Source organism: Ursus arctos, unplaced genomic scaffold (assembly GCF_023065955.2).
Source record: "Ursus arctos isolate Adak ecotype North America unplaced genomic scaffold, UrsArc2.0 scaffold_26, whole genome shotgun sequence".
Classification (NCBI taxonomy): domain Eukaryota; kingdom Metazoa; phylum Chordata; class Mammalia; order Carnivora; family Ursidae; genus Ursus; species Ursus arctos.
In genome coordinates, this window is record NW_026622941.1 from 23,776,544 (window position 1) to 23,793,052 (window position 16,509).

Below are 16,509 nucleotides of genomic sequence, written 5' to 3' on the forward strand. Positions count from 1 at the left end.
TGTTTTAACGAGTTCATTCACTTAATAATTACAATACATTACCTGATACATTTCCCTTTTATAAACTAGATTTTTTTTCTCATGAAGTATTATTTGTTCAGATTTTTTAAAATCTCAGTTTCTTTACTGGATAGTTCCATAGATATTCACAATGTGTAATTTTATGTAACACATTTATTATAAAGGCCTTAGCCAACAATGCACCGTGAAGAATAATGATAATACACTTCGCTGGTTCTGTTTCTTTAGGATTTTAATTAAAAGTAACCACATGGCACTAAAAGGTGGCATATAGATGATTGGTGAGAAACAATAGGGCAAAGTAAATTAAAATTGTAAGCAATTGTTTCATTGTACAAATAACTAAGTTTCACTGCATTCTGAAAGGCAACAGAGTCCAGTGGCATCCATTGGATGACAGATCCTAACTTCTATGCTCTCAATTGCAGAAAGAAATGAAACCCTAAATGTACTATCTAAACCTATTATTATTTGTTGAGAGCACTCACTTAAGCATTTTCTGTAAATCCATATCTAGGGTAATACATACAGACTCAATTTGATAAACGCACACAGTGATGCTTCATTAAATATCTATAAATCTCTGATATGCTTTCCTTTAAAAATACTGTCTTGGTGATCACAGCATTGTAATATAGCTTGAAATCAGGCAACATGATGTCTCCAGCTTTGTTTTTCTTTTTCAACATTTCCTTGGTGATTCGGGGTCTTTTCTGGTTCCATACAAATTTTAGGATTGTTTGTTCCAGCTCTTTGAAAAATGCCACTGGTATTTTGATCAGGATGGCGTTGAAAGTATAGATTGCACTGGGCAATATAGACATGTTAACAATGTTTATTCTTCCAATCCATGAGCATGGAAAAATTTTCCATCTTTTTGTGTCTTCATCAATGTTTTTCATCAGTGTTGTGTAGTTTCTAGAGTATAGATCCTTTACTTCTCTGGTTAAGTTTATTCTGAGATATCCTATGGTTTTTGGTGCTATTATAAATGGAATAGATTCCCTAAATTCTCTTTCTTCAGTCTCATTGTTAGTGTATAGAAATGCAACTGATTTCTGAGCATTGATTTTCTATCTTGCCACATTACTGAATTGCTGTATGAGTTCTAGTAATTTGGGCGTAGAGTCTTTTGGGTTTTCCACATAAAGTGTCATGTCATCTGTGAAGAGAGAGACTTTGACTACTTCTTTGCCAATTTGAATACCTTTTATTTCTTTTTGTTCTCTGATTGCTGATGCTAGGACTTCTAGTACTATGTTGAACAATAGTGGTGAGAGTGGGTATCCTTGTCCTGTTCCTGATCTTAAGGGAAAAGCTCTCAGCTTTTCCCCATTGAGAATGATATTCGTTGTGAGCTTTTCAGAAATGGTTTTTATGAAATTGAGGTATGTTTCCTCTATCCCTACACTCTGAAGAGTTTTAATCAGGAAAGGATGCTGGGGGCGCCTGGGTGGCACAGCGGTTAAGCGTCTGCCTTTGGCTCAGGGTGTGATCCCGATGTTGTGGGATCGAGCCCCACATCAGGCTCCTCTGCTATGAGCCTGCTTCTTCCTCTCCCACTCCCCCTGCTTGTGTTCCCTCTCTCGCTGGCTGTCTCTGTCTCTGTCAAATAAATAAATAAAATCTTTAAAAAAAAAAAAGGAAAGGATGCTGTATTTTGTCAAATGTTTTTTCTGCATCAATTGGTAGGATCATACGGTTCTTGTCTGTTCTGTTATTAATGTGTTCTATTACACTGATTGATTTGTGAATGTTGAACCACCTTGCGTCCCAGGAATAAATCCCACCTAGTTGTGGTGGATAATCCTTTTAATGTACTGTTGGAGCCTATTAGCTAGGAACTTGTTGAGAATTTTGACATCCATTTTCATCAGGGATATTGGTCTGTAATTCTTTTTTAATGGGGTCTTTGCCTGGTTTTGGGATCAAGGTAATGCGGGCCTCATAAAATGAGTTTGGAAGTTTTCTTTCTGTTTCTATTTTTTTGAACCAGCTTCAGGAGAATAGAAGAATATCTCTTCTCTAAATGTTTGGTAGAATTCCCCTGGGAATCCATCAGGCCCAGAACTCTTATTTTTTTGGGAGGTTTTTGATCACTGCTTCAATTTCGTTACTGGTTATTGGTCTATTCAGATTGTCAATTTCTTCCTGTTTCAGTCTTGATAGTTTATAGGTTTCCAGGAAGGCATCCATTTAGAAGCCACTCTTCTGAGGTTGTTGAGAGGCTTAAAATGGTAGAAGACGGTGGATAAACTAGTCCATCATGGTTAATATTGCTCAACCAACAAACAGTGCCTGTCGTGTGTGTGTGTGTGTATACTAAGTAGTTAGTGAATGAATACACAAATAGCCCATATCACCCAAGTAAAATCAACCTCTACCTAGGAAGTGAAGGCCAATCTTGTTTTCCAAATTGTAGGTAAAATGTTATAAAAATTGTACAGCAGGAAGATTCTACAGGTATACATCTTACTATTTTTGAAGTTTAAAAAAAATAAACCAATTCTAAGATATCATAGCTAAGTTGTATGTTTAATCAGAAGACAAAGGAATTTTCTCATAGGTGTGTGCTCAAGGGAAAACTTTATGAGAAACCATAAAGGGTTATTTATGGCCTTTTTTCTGAATTTTTAACCTTGATATGTCTTTCTTTAGGCCCACTTTCCATGAAATGGATCCACGGCAATCAATCGAATTGAGTCCTAGAAAGGATATTTTCCTTCCAAAAGCTGAACCTGTCTCCAAAAACATTTATTTTCTTATTTTCTGCAAATATTTACCCCCTTTTCATTTCCACATCTCACAGATTGGGAGAGAAATTATGCGAACTCTTCCATACAACTTTGTCTTACCTTTGCCTTTCCCACACACATATATATTCAGGGGAAAAGAAAAGTTAAAGAGACATAAGAAAATCCTCTTTGCAGTAAATAAAACAATGTTTAACCTCTAACATTTATTTTACCTGCCCTACCAAATATTCAGAGATTCCAGGGGTGAGGTTGTGGGAGAAGAGGCAGAGGAAGTGGGAAGGACCCATAAGTGACACACTTACTCTTATCAGGAGTGACCAGGCTCACTGACCAAGCTGGAGACACCAATATCAATAAGATGCAGTTCCACTATCATGGAACTGTCATTATAAAGATAGAAATGTGAACAAATAAATAAGCGATAATAAAATAAGTATAAAATTGGAAATGTTATGAAAGAAACAAATGAGGGCTGGAAGGTAGCAATGGCTGTTGTGGGTATTGATGATGGAGACCTGCTTTAGACAGCATATTCAAGGCCAAATGAGTTGGCCGTAGGAAGATGGGGAAGCATTTGCGGGGGTAAAACACAACCATTATTGCTCCTGAGGTAGAAAGAGTGTGAGGGGTAATAAGGAATTATGAACAAACACCCACAGTGACCAATTCCCCTTTTGCAAAGATTGTTCTGGTTGTCTTACAGAGAATAGACTGGAGGAGTCAAGAGCCAAAGTGGAGGGGTTGTTGCAGAAATCTTGGTAAAAGAAGTGGCCATAAGGACCAAACGGGGCCAAGGAAATGGAAAGAGTGAAGAGATGTGGCTTGCTGATGGAGTGTGTGTGGCGACCCAAGAAAAGGAAGATCCAACAGTGACTTCCAGGTTGCAACCTTGAACATTTGGGTGGCCAGAGATGGCACGCATTGATACGAATAAGATCAGACAATGGGAAACAGATTTGGGGGGAAGGATTGGGTGACTAAAATCAAGAATTCCATTTAATGCTCTTTTTATGGATTGATTCTGTAGATTTATTCTGTCAGAAGTGACCATAAGCAGAAATTCATTTACAAATAACCTCATTGCTGATCTTGTTTGAGCCATGAAATATCTGCTTTATAAAATGAGATTGCAAAACTAAATAGTGTAATTATTCCCCTAAACCTGGTATAACAAGCAACCATATAATGAGTCTCAGTACACAGTACATTTTGAGCTTCTCAGAGGAAAGTACTGATAATATGTGGAAGAGTCATAAATTTAGTATCCAGAAATGCATTATTGGATACATTAGTGCTAAAAATAAGAGTAGAGGTCTAAAAATACTTGCACAGTCTCCTCCTCCATATATGCTTTCTCTAACAGATTAATAAGTGACACTGCTCCTGTTCATGTATCCTGTCCTAGTTTAAGTCTGTGAACATTAAAACAAGTAATTTGACAAAGCTCACGATCTGGAAAGGTACTACTGCCATATTTGAAGTAAAGTCCATTATATTTAGAGAGGAGATTCTCCTTGTTTTCCTTGGACTTCTGTGCTATTTGAGTTGAGAAGACTTCCAGAAGTTACACATGGATTTACCTAGTTCAAATTCTTAAGTAGAGGACTAATTATTAATTGTATAAAATTACTCATAGAATGCTAAATATGGGTCTTCATGCCATATCAGTTGTTTCATTACATTGATTTTTCAATGGTTTGTATTAAATAGTGTATGCAGTAACAGCTATTGCCCAAATTTCATTCTCCTCTGAGGCATCCATCAGCCAATCTTCAGAGATCTGAAGTGTTGAGATATAGAACTCATTCTTGAATGTTTCTAGAGAATTTCCAGTTGGATCCATTTAATAAACATTAAGAAAATGTGTACCATGTGTCAGAAACTGCAAGGGGCTGATGGTACAAAGTCAATGTTTTTATAAACTGCCTCAAATGCCCACTTCTACTTTTTTAATAGTAGCCAATATTTATTGAGCTTTTAGTGTGTTCCAATAAATGTTTTAGACAGTTTCAAGAAATAACTCAGAGTCAGTTATTTTTCATACAGATTTTCTCACATTACAAGGAAGAGAATGACCAACTTGTCCCAGTTTGCTTGGGACTGCCTCAGTTATTTTTTTAAATTGAGGTGAAATTCAGATAACTTAAAATTAACCATTTTAGATTGTATATTTTGGTGGCATTTAATACATTCACAATGTTGTGCAATCACAACTTCTATCTAGTTCCAAAACATTTTCATCACCCCAAAAGAAACTCCCTAATCCATTAAGGAATCACCAACTATTCCTGCCTCCCCCCTGCCCCCACCACTGCAGGCAACCACCAATCTGCCTTTTGTCTTTATAGATTTACCTATTTCTGACATTCCACATAAATAGAATCATATAATATATGACCTTTCGTGTCTGGCTTCTTTGACTTAGCATAATGATTTTGAGGTTCATCAACATTGTACCATATATCAATACTTCATTCTTTTTTGTGGCTAAATAGTATTCCATTATAAATACATACCACATTTGTTTATTAATTGTCAGTGGTCAGACATTTGAGTTGTTTCCGTCTTTTAACTATGGTGAACAGTGCTTCTATGAACATCCGTGTACAAATATTTGAATACCTGTTCTCAATTTTTTTTGGGTAAATACCCAGGAATGGAATTGCAGAATCATATGGCAATTCCCTGCTTAACTTTTTGAGAAATCACCCAACTGTTTTCCACAGGGGCTGCACAAGAATTCCAGTTTCTCCACATCCCTATCAAAACTTGTTATTCTCCATTGTGTGTGTGTTTAATTGTAACCATCCTACTGGGTGTGAAGTGGCATCTCTTTGTGGTTTTGAGTTTCATTTCTCTAATGCCTAATGATGAGCTTCTTTTCAGATGTTTATTGACAATCTGTCTATCCTCTTCAGAGAAAAGTCTATCAAGTACTTTGTATACGTTTTACTTGGGTTGTTTGTCTTTTTATTGTTGAGTTCTAAGAATTTGTATATATTCTGAATATTAACTCCTTATCAGATATATGATTTGCAAATACTTTTTTTCATTGTGTTGGTTGTCTCATCACTTTCTTCATAACAAAAGTTTTAAATTTGATGAAGCAAAATTTATCTGTTTTTCCTTTTGCTGCTTTTGGTGTCATATCTAAGAATACATTGCCAAATCCAAGGTCACAAAGATTTAGGGCTACATTTGCTTCTAAGAGTTTTATAGTTCTAACTCATAAATTAGGTCATTTCATTTTACATCAATTTTTGTATATGGTATGATGTAGGGGTACAATTTCATAATTTTGCATGTGGATACCCTGTTATCCTAGTACCATTGGCTGAAGAGACTATTTTTTTCCCACTTAATTGTCTTGGCACACTTGACTTAATTGTCAATTGGCCTATGTTTGGCAGTAATTTCTGTGACATTGGCTGTAGAAACATTTTTCTAGATATGTCCCCTCAGGAGGGAAACAAGCAAAAATAAATATTGAGACTACACCAAAATAAAAAGCTTTTGTACAGTGAAGGAAACCATCAACAAAACAAAAGGCAACCTACTAAATGGGAGTAGATATTTGCCAATGATGTATCTCATAAGGGGTTAATATCCAAAATATATTTTAAAACAAGTCAACACCCAAAAATAAATAATCCAATTAAAAATGGGCAGAGGACTTGAACATTTTTCCAAAGAAGATACACAGATGGCCAACAGACACATGAAAAGATGCTCAGCATCACTAATAATCCAGGAAATGCAAATCAAAACCACAATGAGATATCACCTTACACCTGTCAGAATGGCTAAAATAAAAAACACAAGAAATAACAAGTGTTGGCAAGAATGTGGAGAAAAAGAAACCCTCATGGGAATGCAAACTGGTACAGTCAATGCGGGAAATAGTATGGAGGTTCCTTAAAAAATTAAAAATAGAATCACCATATGATCCAATAAACTCACTACTGGGTATTTACCCAAAGAAAATGAAAGCAGTAATTTAAGAAGATATATGTGCCCTTATGTTTATTGCAGCATTATTTACAATAAGGTGTGGATGTAACCCAAGTTTCCATCAAAGAAGAGGTGATATACATATTATAGCTTATATTATATGATATATATATAATTATTATTATTATATATATAATGAAATATTACTCAGCCATAAAAAAGAATGAGATCTTGCCATTTGCAACATGGGTGGATTCAGAGAGTATAATGCTAAGTAAAATGAGTTAGTCAAGAAAGACAAACACCATATGATTTCACTCATGTGGAATTTAAAAAACAAAACAAATGAACAAACAAAGAAAAAGAAGATACAAACAAAAAGACTCAAATATAGAGAATAATCTGGTGGTTGCCAGAGGGAAGGTGGGTGGGGGGATGGGTGAAATAGATAAAAAGGATTAAGAGTATACTTATCTTGATAAGCACTGAGAAAAGTAGGAATTGTTGAGTCACTATATTGTATACATTCAACTAAAATAATACAGAATGTTAATTATACTTCAATAAAAAAATAAAAATAAAACAATAAGAAGCTACATTAAATACAAATTCAGCACAGTGAGATTTCAGTGTGTGTTACACATACACATTTTGTAATGCTTATACAGAATGGTTTAAGAACACTTCTTACAAGATATATTTAAGAAGCTACATTAAAGACACAATAGCACAGTGCATTTTAGGGGAATGGAACATGTTCCCATTTTGTACTGCTTATACAGAACTGTTTTTTTCAAAAAAGATTTTAAAAAAGAAAGAAAAAATCAATTGGCCATAGGTGTTTGGGTTTATTTCTAAGCTGTCAGTTTTATTCTGTTGGTCTATATGTCTGTCTTTATGCCAGGACTCAAACTCTCACTTCTTGAAGTGGAGGTGGGTAAGGCAGAGAGAGGTTCATACTAAAATATACATAAATCTACAAAAATGTAAAAATAGAGTTTCTATCACTATAGAGCTCACAGCCTAAAACAGGAATGTACAATCCCTTGAAATTATACAAAATATTTTCATGAATGTACAGATCACATTTATCTAGGGAAAAGGATCCCTAATTTTCCTTAGTTCCCAAAACTGTGTATAAAACAAACACAAGAATAAAAACTAATTAAGAGAACAGTCATTCTCAATCCTAGGTATATATTAGAATCCTCCAGGAAGCTTTTTAAAGCTACTAATTCTTGGAAGTCATATCTACAGATTCAGATTCAAAGTGAGGTCTATGTATTAGTATTTTTTTAAAGCCCCCAAGTTATTCTAACATGTGGCCAGTATTGAGGACTCCTCGTCTAAACAGAGAATCATTATTATCATATAATGATATAGTTCACTATATATCATATAAATAATTTCAATATAGTATGATAAATACCAAATACAGATTATCTATAACAACCGTTCTCTTTTCTGTTAAGGTATCACAGATTATGATTGGCAAATATCTGATATAAAATAAAGACTTAGAAAAATTTTAAGAGAACTTTTAACCCAAATCCTTATATATATTTTTATTTTCTCTATATATTTTATTTTCTCTTGCTGCCTCAAAATATCTTACTGAGCCATATTTGCCTGCAACATCAGAAACCTGGAGCCAGGGCCATCAGCTAAGCCACTCCTGGGTTCCTAACCCTCAGAAATTGGGTGAGACAATAGATATTTGTTGTTGCAAGTAACAAAGTCTTGAGATTATTTCTTATGCAGTAATAGAGGACAATACAGATGGCAAATAAATATCCAAATGCTGTATAAAATAAGCATGCTTTCAATGAGTGTTCCCATGTGTAGAAGAAAGACAATGGTTGGCCTTGTGGTAAAGAACCTGGGTTCCAGTTGAGCCTCATTAATTGCTGTGTGAAATGGGAATTATAATGTTTGTCTCCTTGGCCAGAATTGCATCACATGTCCATACCTAAAATCAATTATGGTTCATCCCTTTTGGCTCAGGCTGGGGCTATGACTGGTTAGGGAAAAGTAGATACATATATAACATGAAGGTCTACTCTGATGTTTTTTTAATAAGAATAGAAATAAATAATAAGAATAGAAACCATCTCCTACTATCACAAATTAACAAAATGACCTTTAACATATAGCCTTTCCAAGCCTTTCAGAACAGAAACACCGATTACAAGTGTTGAGTGCTTATAGTGGGATAAGTAAATAAGAGAAACAAATAAATACAAAAATTATAATTTTTTACATGTTGCATGTCAAAGAAGGTTTGGAAAGATAATTTTGATGTAACTGCCAAAAGTATTCCGTATTTATCATACACAATTTAGAAGATTAGCTTTCTCTAATGTAACCACCTATAGCAATGGTAGGAATGAACCATCATGTAATGTGATGGTAGTTCTACAGGAAATTAATAGTATCTAAAATATCTTTCAATTAGTAAAAAGGAAAAGTATTTTTCATAAGTTGAAAATTTGCCTGCTTAGGATTTCTAAGAGTAATTTGGAAGCTTAATGAAGAGATTTTTGATTCTAGTTCATCGATAACATGGTACCAATGAAGAATGATTTCCTTATGCCAACACATGGACACAAATAAAAAAACATAGTATGACAAAATTTTACTTTCTTCAGCAAATGAACAAATAGCAAAACATTAAAGCAAAGTTTCCTGTAGATATAACTGAAAATAAATTATAGGAGAGTTTTATAAAGCACTTTTAATCCTCAATTTCTATAGATTTCCAAGTTTGTTGAATAAGTACTTGGGGCCCATATTTTTTTAGATTGCATTTTTTTTTCTGTACCACAAATGATTTTCTATATATCTTTTTTCCAAAGCTAGTGAACAGTTGTTACGTTTCACTGCCCCTTTGTACGACCTGTATTTTATAATATGGGTAAAGAAAACAACAGTAACTCTTTATGGGCTTTATATAAAGTAGTGAAAAAGAGATCATCTGATAGTTACTATTTTAGTTTCTCTTAGGTATTTGGTAGCTCCCCACAGGCAATGTACCATGGAAGCAAGAGTTTAACCTTTTATAGTAGCTTCTCCCTAGATCCTGGTTTGGACATTCAAATCAGTGTTCACACTTGAAGTCCTATAAAATGTGGGGTGAGGAGTTGGGAACACAACTAGAGTAGGTGAGACTCTTGGAAGTATCAAAATATCACAGTAGTGGATACTGGAAGTTCTAAATGTTCTCTTTCTGGGCAAAACTTGAATGATATACTTGAGTTAGTTTCAGGTAAACTCTTTACTAGAAGAGTACTGGGTGGGGGGTGTCTGGGTGGCTCAGTTGGCTAAGCGTTCAACTCTTGATTTTGGCTCAGGTCATGATCTCAGAGTCCTAGGATCCAGCCCTGTGTTGTGCTCCCCACTCAGTGGGGAGTCTGCTTGTCTTTCTCTCCCTCTGCACCTCCCCCTGCTTGTGTTCTCTCTCTCTCTCTCAAATAAATAATCTTTTTTAAAATTTAAAAATAAATAAATAAAACAGTACTAAGTTTCTACTATACAATATGTCCTGATTGTTTCTATATATAGATATCAACATAGATATTTTTAGTTGTAAGATTGCTTGAGTTAGAATCCTAAAGTCACAACTCATTTGTTATTTAACCACTTCATGCCTCAGTTTCCTTACCTATAAGTACTTACTTGACCTCTGTAAAATAAGGATAATATTTACCTTTTATCTGATGTTGGTCTTAGGATTAAATGAGTTAATACATTTCAAGTAATTAGAAAAATGCCAGGTACAAATATTAACATATTTTTAAGAAAAAAGTAAAACTGTATATATTTTTACTCATCTCCAACTCATTTGTGCAAAAGCTGTTGTTAAAGCAGTGGCTGCTGTGGTTTCTAATCTCAGCATGGAGAGTTTATTTAGCTGGAGGTAGGAAGTCCATGGATTTATAGGGTTCTGATCCTATCATACCCAGGCCTCTGCTTTACACTTTAACTTCTTATGACAATGACTCAGAATCACTGCCATCCAACTTGCCTGGCTGCTTCTACAAAACAACTTAATTCTCTGTGTCCATCTCATGGGGAACAGATGTTAAACTGAAAAAAAATGCCACCATAACAATTTCTCCTAATTAGCACCTTTGTGAGTAAACTGAACAAGACTGAACTGTCCTAGAAACTAAATTACCCTCTTATCTGTGGGTGAACCTTCCAGCTCAGCGGGATGAGTCACTACAGCGGAGATACTCCTCTGTACCTCTTCTGTGAATAAATGGGGCCTTCAGTCTTTCAGGTTATAAATCTGGCCATTTCTAAGAGCACTTTATTCATTCTTTATTTTTTAAAAACCCATGTTTTCATACTATCTCTCTTCTTCTTCTTCTTCTTCTTCTTCTTCTTCTTCTTCTTCTTCTTCTTCTTCCTTCTTCTCCTCCATAAACACAAAGTGATAACTGTACTTTCCACATTATGACTGACTCAGAAATTCCACTATTTTTTATGACCTCCTATCAGGAGCAGCATAAAAATATTACCAAATTAAGAACTAGCAAGGTAAGCTCTAAAAAAGAAAGAAGAAAGAAAGAAAGAAAGAAAGAAAGAAAGAAAGAAAGAAAGAAAGAAAGAAAGAAAGAAAGAGTGAGAGAAGGGAGAAAACCTTGTTTTATCACAAGAAGTTCCCAGTCAAAACCACATGATATCAAATGATGATTTTTGATGTTCTAACATGAAATCCAATATTCATTTGAGAATATTTTCTCCTGACTTAACATGCAGCATCTTCTGATAGCATTAATTTTAATGTCATGAGAGGAAGCTCTAGCATCTCAACTACTTCATTTGCATACCATAATTTCTATATGATTCAGTTCCATATCAATTTGAAGCCCAGGAGCCCAAAATAAATGTATCATTATCACCAAATTGCTGCATTTTTCTCTCTTTATAAAGATAAATTTATCCTTAAATTTATTCTAATCCAACTTGAAATATCCAGCCACTATCACAGGGGACTATTCTGAAGGCTAAAAGAAGAGTTAAAGGGTCCTCTGGTCTAAGACCACTTTTATTTATTTATTTATTTATTTATTTATTTATTTATTTATTTATTTTTTATAATAATATTTTTTATTATATTATGTTAGTCACCATACAGTACATCCCTGGTTTTTGATGTAAAGTTCGATGATTCATTAGTTGCGTATAACACCCAGTGCACCATGCAATACGTGCCCTCCTTACTACCCATCACCAATCTATCCCATTCCCCCACCCCCCTCCCCTCTGAAGCCCTCAGTTTGTTTCTCAGAGTCCATAGTCTCTCATGTTTCATTCCCCCTTCTGATTACCCCCCTTTCTTTATCCCTTTCTTCACCTACCGATCTTCCTAGTTCTTATGTTCCATAGATGAGAGAAACCATATGATAATTGTCTTTCTCTGCTTGACTTATTTCACTTAGCATTATCTCCTCCAGTGCCGTCCATGTTGCAGCAAATGTTGAGAAATCGTTCTTTTTGATAGCTGAGAAATATTCCATTGTATATATGGACCACATCTTCTTAATCCAGTCATCTGTTGAAGGGCATCTCAGTTCCTTCCACGATTTGGCTATTGTGGACAATGCTGCTATGAACATTGGGGTGCATATGGCCCTTCTCTTCACTACATCTGTATCTTTGGGGTAAATACCCAGTAGTGCAATGGCTGGATCATAGAGTAGCTCAATTTTTAACTTTTTAAGGGACCTCTACACTGATTTCCAGAGTGGCTGTACCAACTTGCATTCCCACAAACAATGTAGGAGGGTTCCCCTTTCTCCACATCCTCTCCAACAATCTAAGACCACTTTTAGAACCCGTCAGCGAGAGGGGTTTCAAATCCATCTTAGGAGTCCTCAAGGAAAGAAATTTTATAATATCTCCCTATAACTTCTTCTGCAACTTTGGCTATATAGGGTGTGACAATATAGCAACAAAACATATAGCCATAAATCATCCTTGAAAATCTTTCATTTCATACTCATATTCCACAAAGGGAATTTCTCAGGTCACCAGGCTAACATTTTACTTTTTGGACATTATACAAGTTGTTAGGATGAAATTTTAAATGAGTTGTCTTTTATTCAACCTCTTATTTTCTCTTTCCTTTTGTGATTTTAATAAGTGATGTAATCCTTACTAAAAATTCCTTATTTTGACTTAAGGGGTTTATTGTTAAATTGCCCTTATGATGATCTTTAATCATTACAGATAATATTGCTGTCTATGATATCTTTTAAAAAGGCCCATATTTATTCCCTAATGTAACACTAAGAAAGGAAGGAAGGAAGAGAGAGAGAAAGAAGCAACAGACAGATGGACATTAGTGATTGGTCATGGATAGCTGGAATATTTTTGCTGCAAGAATACAAACCAAATCAATTCTTTTAAGAATTAAGTACAAATGCAAGTTTATGAAAGTCTATCAGTTTTTATAGCTTATAAGATTGAACGTTCCCTTTTCAAACGGACTCATAAATGTTTTTGTTTCACAAAGAATGTTTATCTTCTTAAGTTTCTTTCGTATGCTCCTAAAGAGCAATGTGGTTTTGTTTAGTAGGTATTTATTAATACCCACTATCTACCAGACACTGTGTTCAAGGATAGGAATACAAAGATGAGTAAAACCAGGTTCATACCCGTGGAGCCTGAAGTCTTGCAGGAACCACCAACACATAACAAACACATCATTCCCATGCAAGGGGCAAATGACATGAGGCAAGCTTTTACTGGAGTATAGGAGGCCAAAGGAATATGAAGTCAGGGAAGGCTTCCTAGAAGAGTTGCTGTTAACTAGCAAAATTTCTAATTTAATTTTTAAGAAAACAGTCTGTATAATAGAAAGTTAAAAAAATACTCAGTATTTATGGCAGAGACTCTGGTACAGCATTTATTAGAAGATGAGAGTGAACAGGAGGCAAAGTATAAATCAACTGTGTCACTGACAAAGGGAAAAAAATTCCTCTAAAATGCTTAAGCAGAGTTGGAGAACATTCACAGATATGCTTCTAAAATTCTGACACAATTCCAATCTGTGTGTGCTTTTTCCACATCAAGCAATTCTCTGACATTGGCTGAGTGTCCTACAATTCAACTCAGTTCTGACACCATCTATCTGGAGATAGCATCAGATTCCACAGGTTAAAGGCTCAGTCCCACAAGACTGCACCCCTCCCCCCCAGCCACCACTCTGCCAACACACACACACACACACACACACACACACACACACACACCTCAAATCCAGGTTGCCATCTGTGTTTCTGACCAACCAGCTATAAACTGGAGGTTCCCACAACTTCCTCCTAGAGCAGCTCAAAGAACTCAGAAACATTTACTTATATTTACCAGTTCATTATAAAGGGATATAACTCAGGAATAGCCAGATGGGAGAGATATACAGGACAAAGTATAGGAAGGGGCATACAGCTTCCGTGTTCTGAGTGTGCCACTCTGCTCGAACCTCCACATGTTCATCTACCTGGAGGTTCTCTAAACCCCATAGTTTTGGGTTTTTATAGAGGCTTCATTACATTGGCATGACTGATTAAAGCATTGACCATTGGTGACTGAACTCAATCTTCTCTCCTGGAAAGAGTTTCCCCTGGCAACCAGCCCTCATCCTCAGGTGCTATGCAAAAATTAATGCATAACATAAACTCAGGTGTGGTTGAAACGTGTTTTTTATATATCAAGACACCTTCATCACTCTTATTACTTAGGAAATTTTAAGGGTTTTAGCAACTCCCTGCCAGAAATGGGACTTAGAGCAAATACATATTTCTTATTATAAATCAGTATCACAGTCCCAACCCTGGTCTTCAAACACAAATCCCTAATAGCAAAATAATCATAAAAGCCAAAAGATATTGGAACATTACTAGAATCTCATTCAGTCATTAATAACTATCCAGGCCATTGTCATCACATCATATGAAAATGTCTCCTAAGCTAACCACTCAGGTTTTCAGGCTTCCATTACATCTTGTTAGGTTCCAAAATTAACAGCAGTGCCAGCAATATATGGCTTCACCATAGCAAGAGGCATAACATTTCTTGCTCTGAGCCTTTTTTGAGGTGTCAATGCAATATTGGATTTCCCTCATTACATAACCCATTTATTCATTCCTTTACCCACAGCTACTATTTTTGCTTCTCTCCATTTATGCCCAAACTTCCACCTTAGGAAGGGACATTAGATTCGGTCACTGTGCTGGTCTAGACCACAGGCAGAAATACTGGTCTAGTAAGTGCCTGCCCCTCCATCCATGCTCATTCAGATAGGGTAAGGTTACACAAATGCTGAACTAGTGGGTTTTCTTTACCACCAGGCAACTCACTGCTAATCCCAATTTTGCCAGATGGGTTAAAGGCACACCCCACCCCATCAGGCCCTTAGGAATTCTGACATAAATATTAATAACATACTTACAGTCTCTTGCTTAGAAATCATCCCTGGTTCCAGCCCCTGTAGTTGCAGCCCTATGACCACTGCAACAAGTAACTCTACTTACGTTTTTTCTCAAACCAGACTGTGCATTATTACTTGGATGCTTTAAACAGACAAATATACCTGAAGCCACACCTTCAGAGAAAAGAGGACTGGAGAGCATCCCTGGATCTATTTTTAACACGATAACCCTAGATAATTGTTTCATAATAAACTTCCCTCTATCCCCTGGGTGGACCAGCATTTGGGAATCACCTTCTAAAGAAATGACTCTCAAGTTTTGATATATTTAAGAACAAGTGGGGTCGGGGCACCTGTGTGGCTCAGTCAGTTAAGCGACTGACTTCTGCTCAGGTCATGGTCTCAGAGTCCCGGGATCGAGCCCCACATCTCTCTCCCACTCAGCAGAGCGTCTGCTTGTCCCTCTGCCCCTCCCCCATGCTTATGCTCACTATCTCTCTCTCAAATAAATAAATAAATTCTTAAAAATAAGTGGGGACTCTGGTTTTTGTGTTTGGAGCCATTTTCCTATGAGATTCTAATGCCTACCTACCTAATGTAAGAAACCCTGGTCAAGACAAAATGTGTTTGGTTTGAGTTTGGTTTCTTTAGGTACCATTCACATGCTGTATAAGAAACTGGACTTTTTAGACAAAATAGTAATACTAATGAAGCATTCCTATATTTGGTGAAAGTTTTAACACACAGCAGACATTGATCATTGCCCATCCTTACTCCTTGGGCCTCTTCCAGCTGCCAATATTTACATCTCTGGCCTGAGATGTAAATCTCAAAACTGAGGGCCAAAGGGCTTACACAACTAACAAAATGGAAGAGCCAGGATGAGCAACCCCAGAAGCAGCCCTCAACCAACAGCTTTCAAGGACTTATGTATAAATGTCCCAGCTCCCTGTCTTTTTGGCAGGGTGATTCTGAGGCATGTGTTTACCTGCGAGAGTAAGCTCTAGTCACTCACTGTGGCTGGCTGAATAATGTACCTTTCATGGGCTGCCTTCTTTTCCCTGTACTCTTTCCTTGCTCCCCTATTGGTGTTCGCTGTACCTCTAAATCGCACTCAAATCTTTATCTCAGGGTCTGCTTCCAAGGGACTAAATCAAGGGGACATGACCCATTAAGTATAATGGTATCTTCAGGTTCAGATAGTATCTTATATATACCCCCAAATAAAACTAAAACTGCAAAGATAATGAATAAGACAGGCAGTTTAACAATAATGTTTTGTAAAGCATATTAGAAAATAGACATCTGTTCAATTACATAATTTTGGTACCAGGAACATAACAT

General features: G+C 36.0%; 1 protein-coding gene across 9 annotated transcripts in view; it reads right to left on the minus strand.

Moving 5' to 3' along the window:
- The window catches only part of LOC123000103 (putative ankyrin repeat domain-containing protein 20A5), a 388,417-nt gene that overhangs the window by 250,461 nt on the left and 121,447 nt on the right, over positions 1 to 16,509 (minus strand). The window lies entirely within an intron of this gene.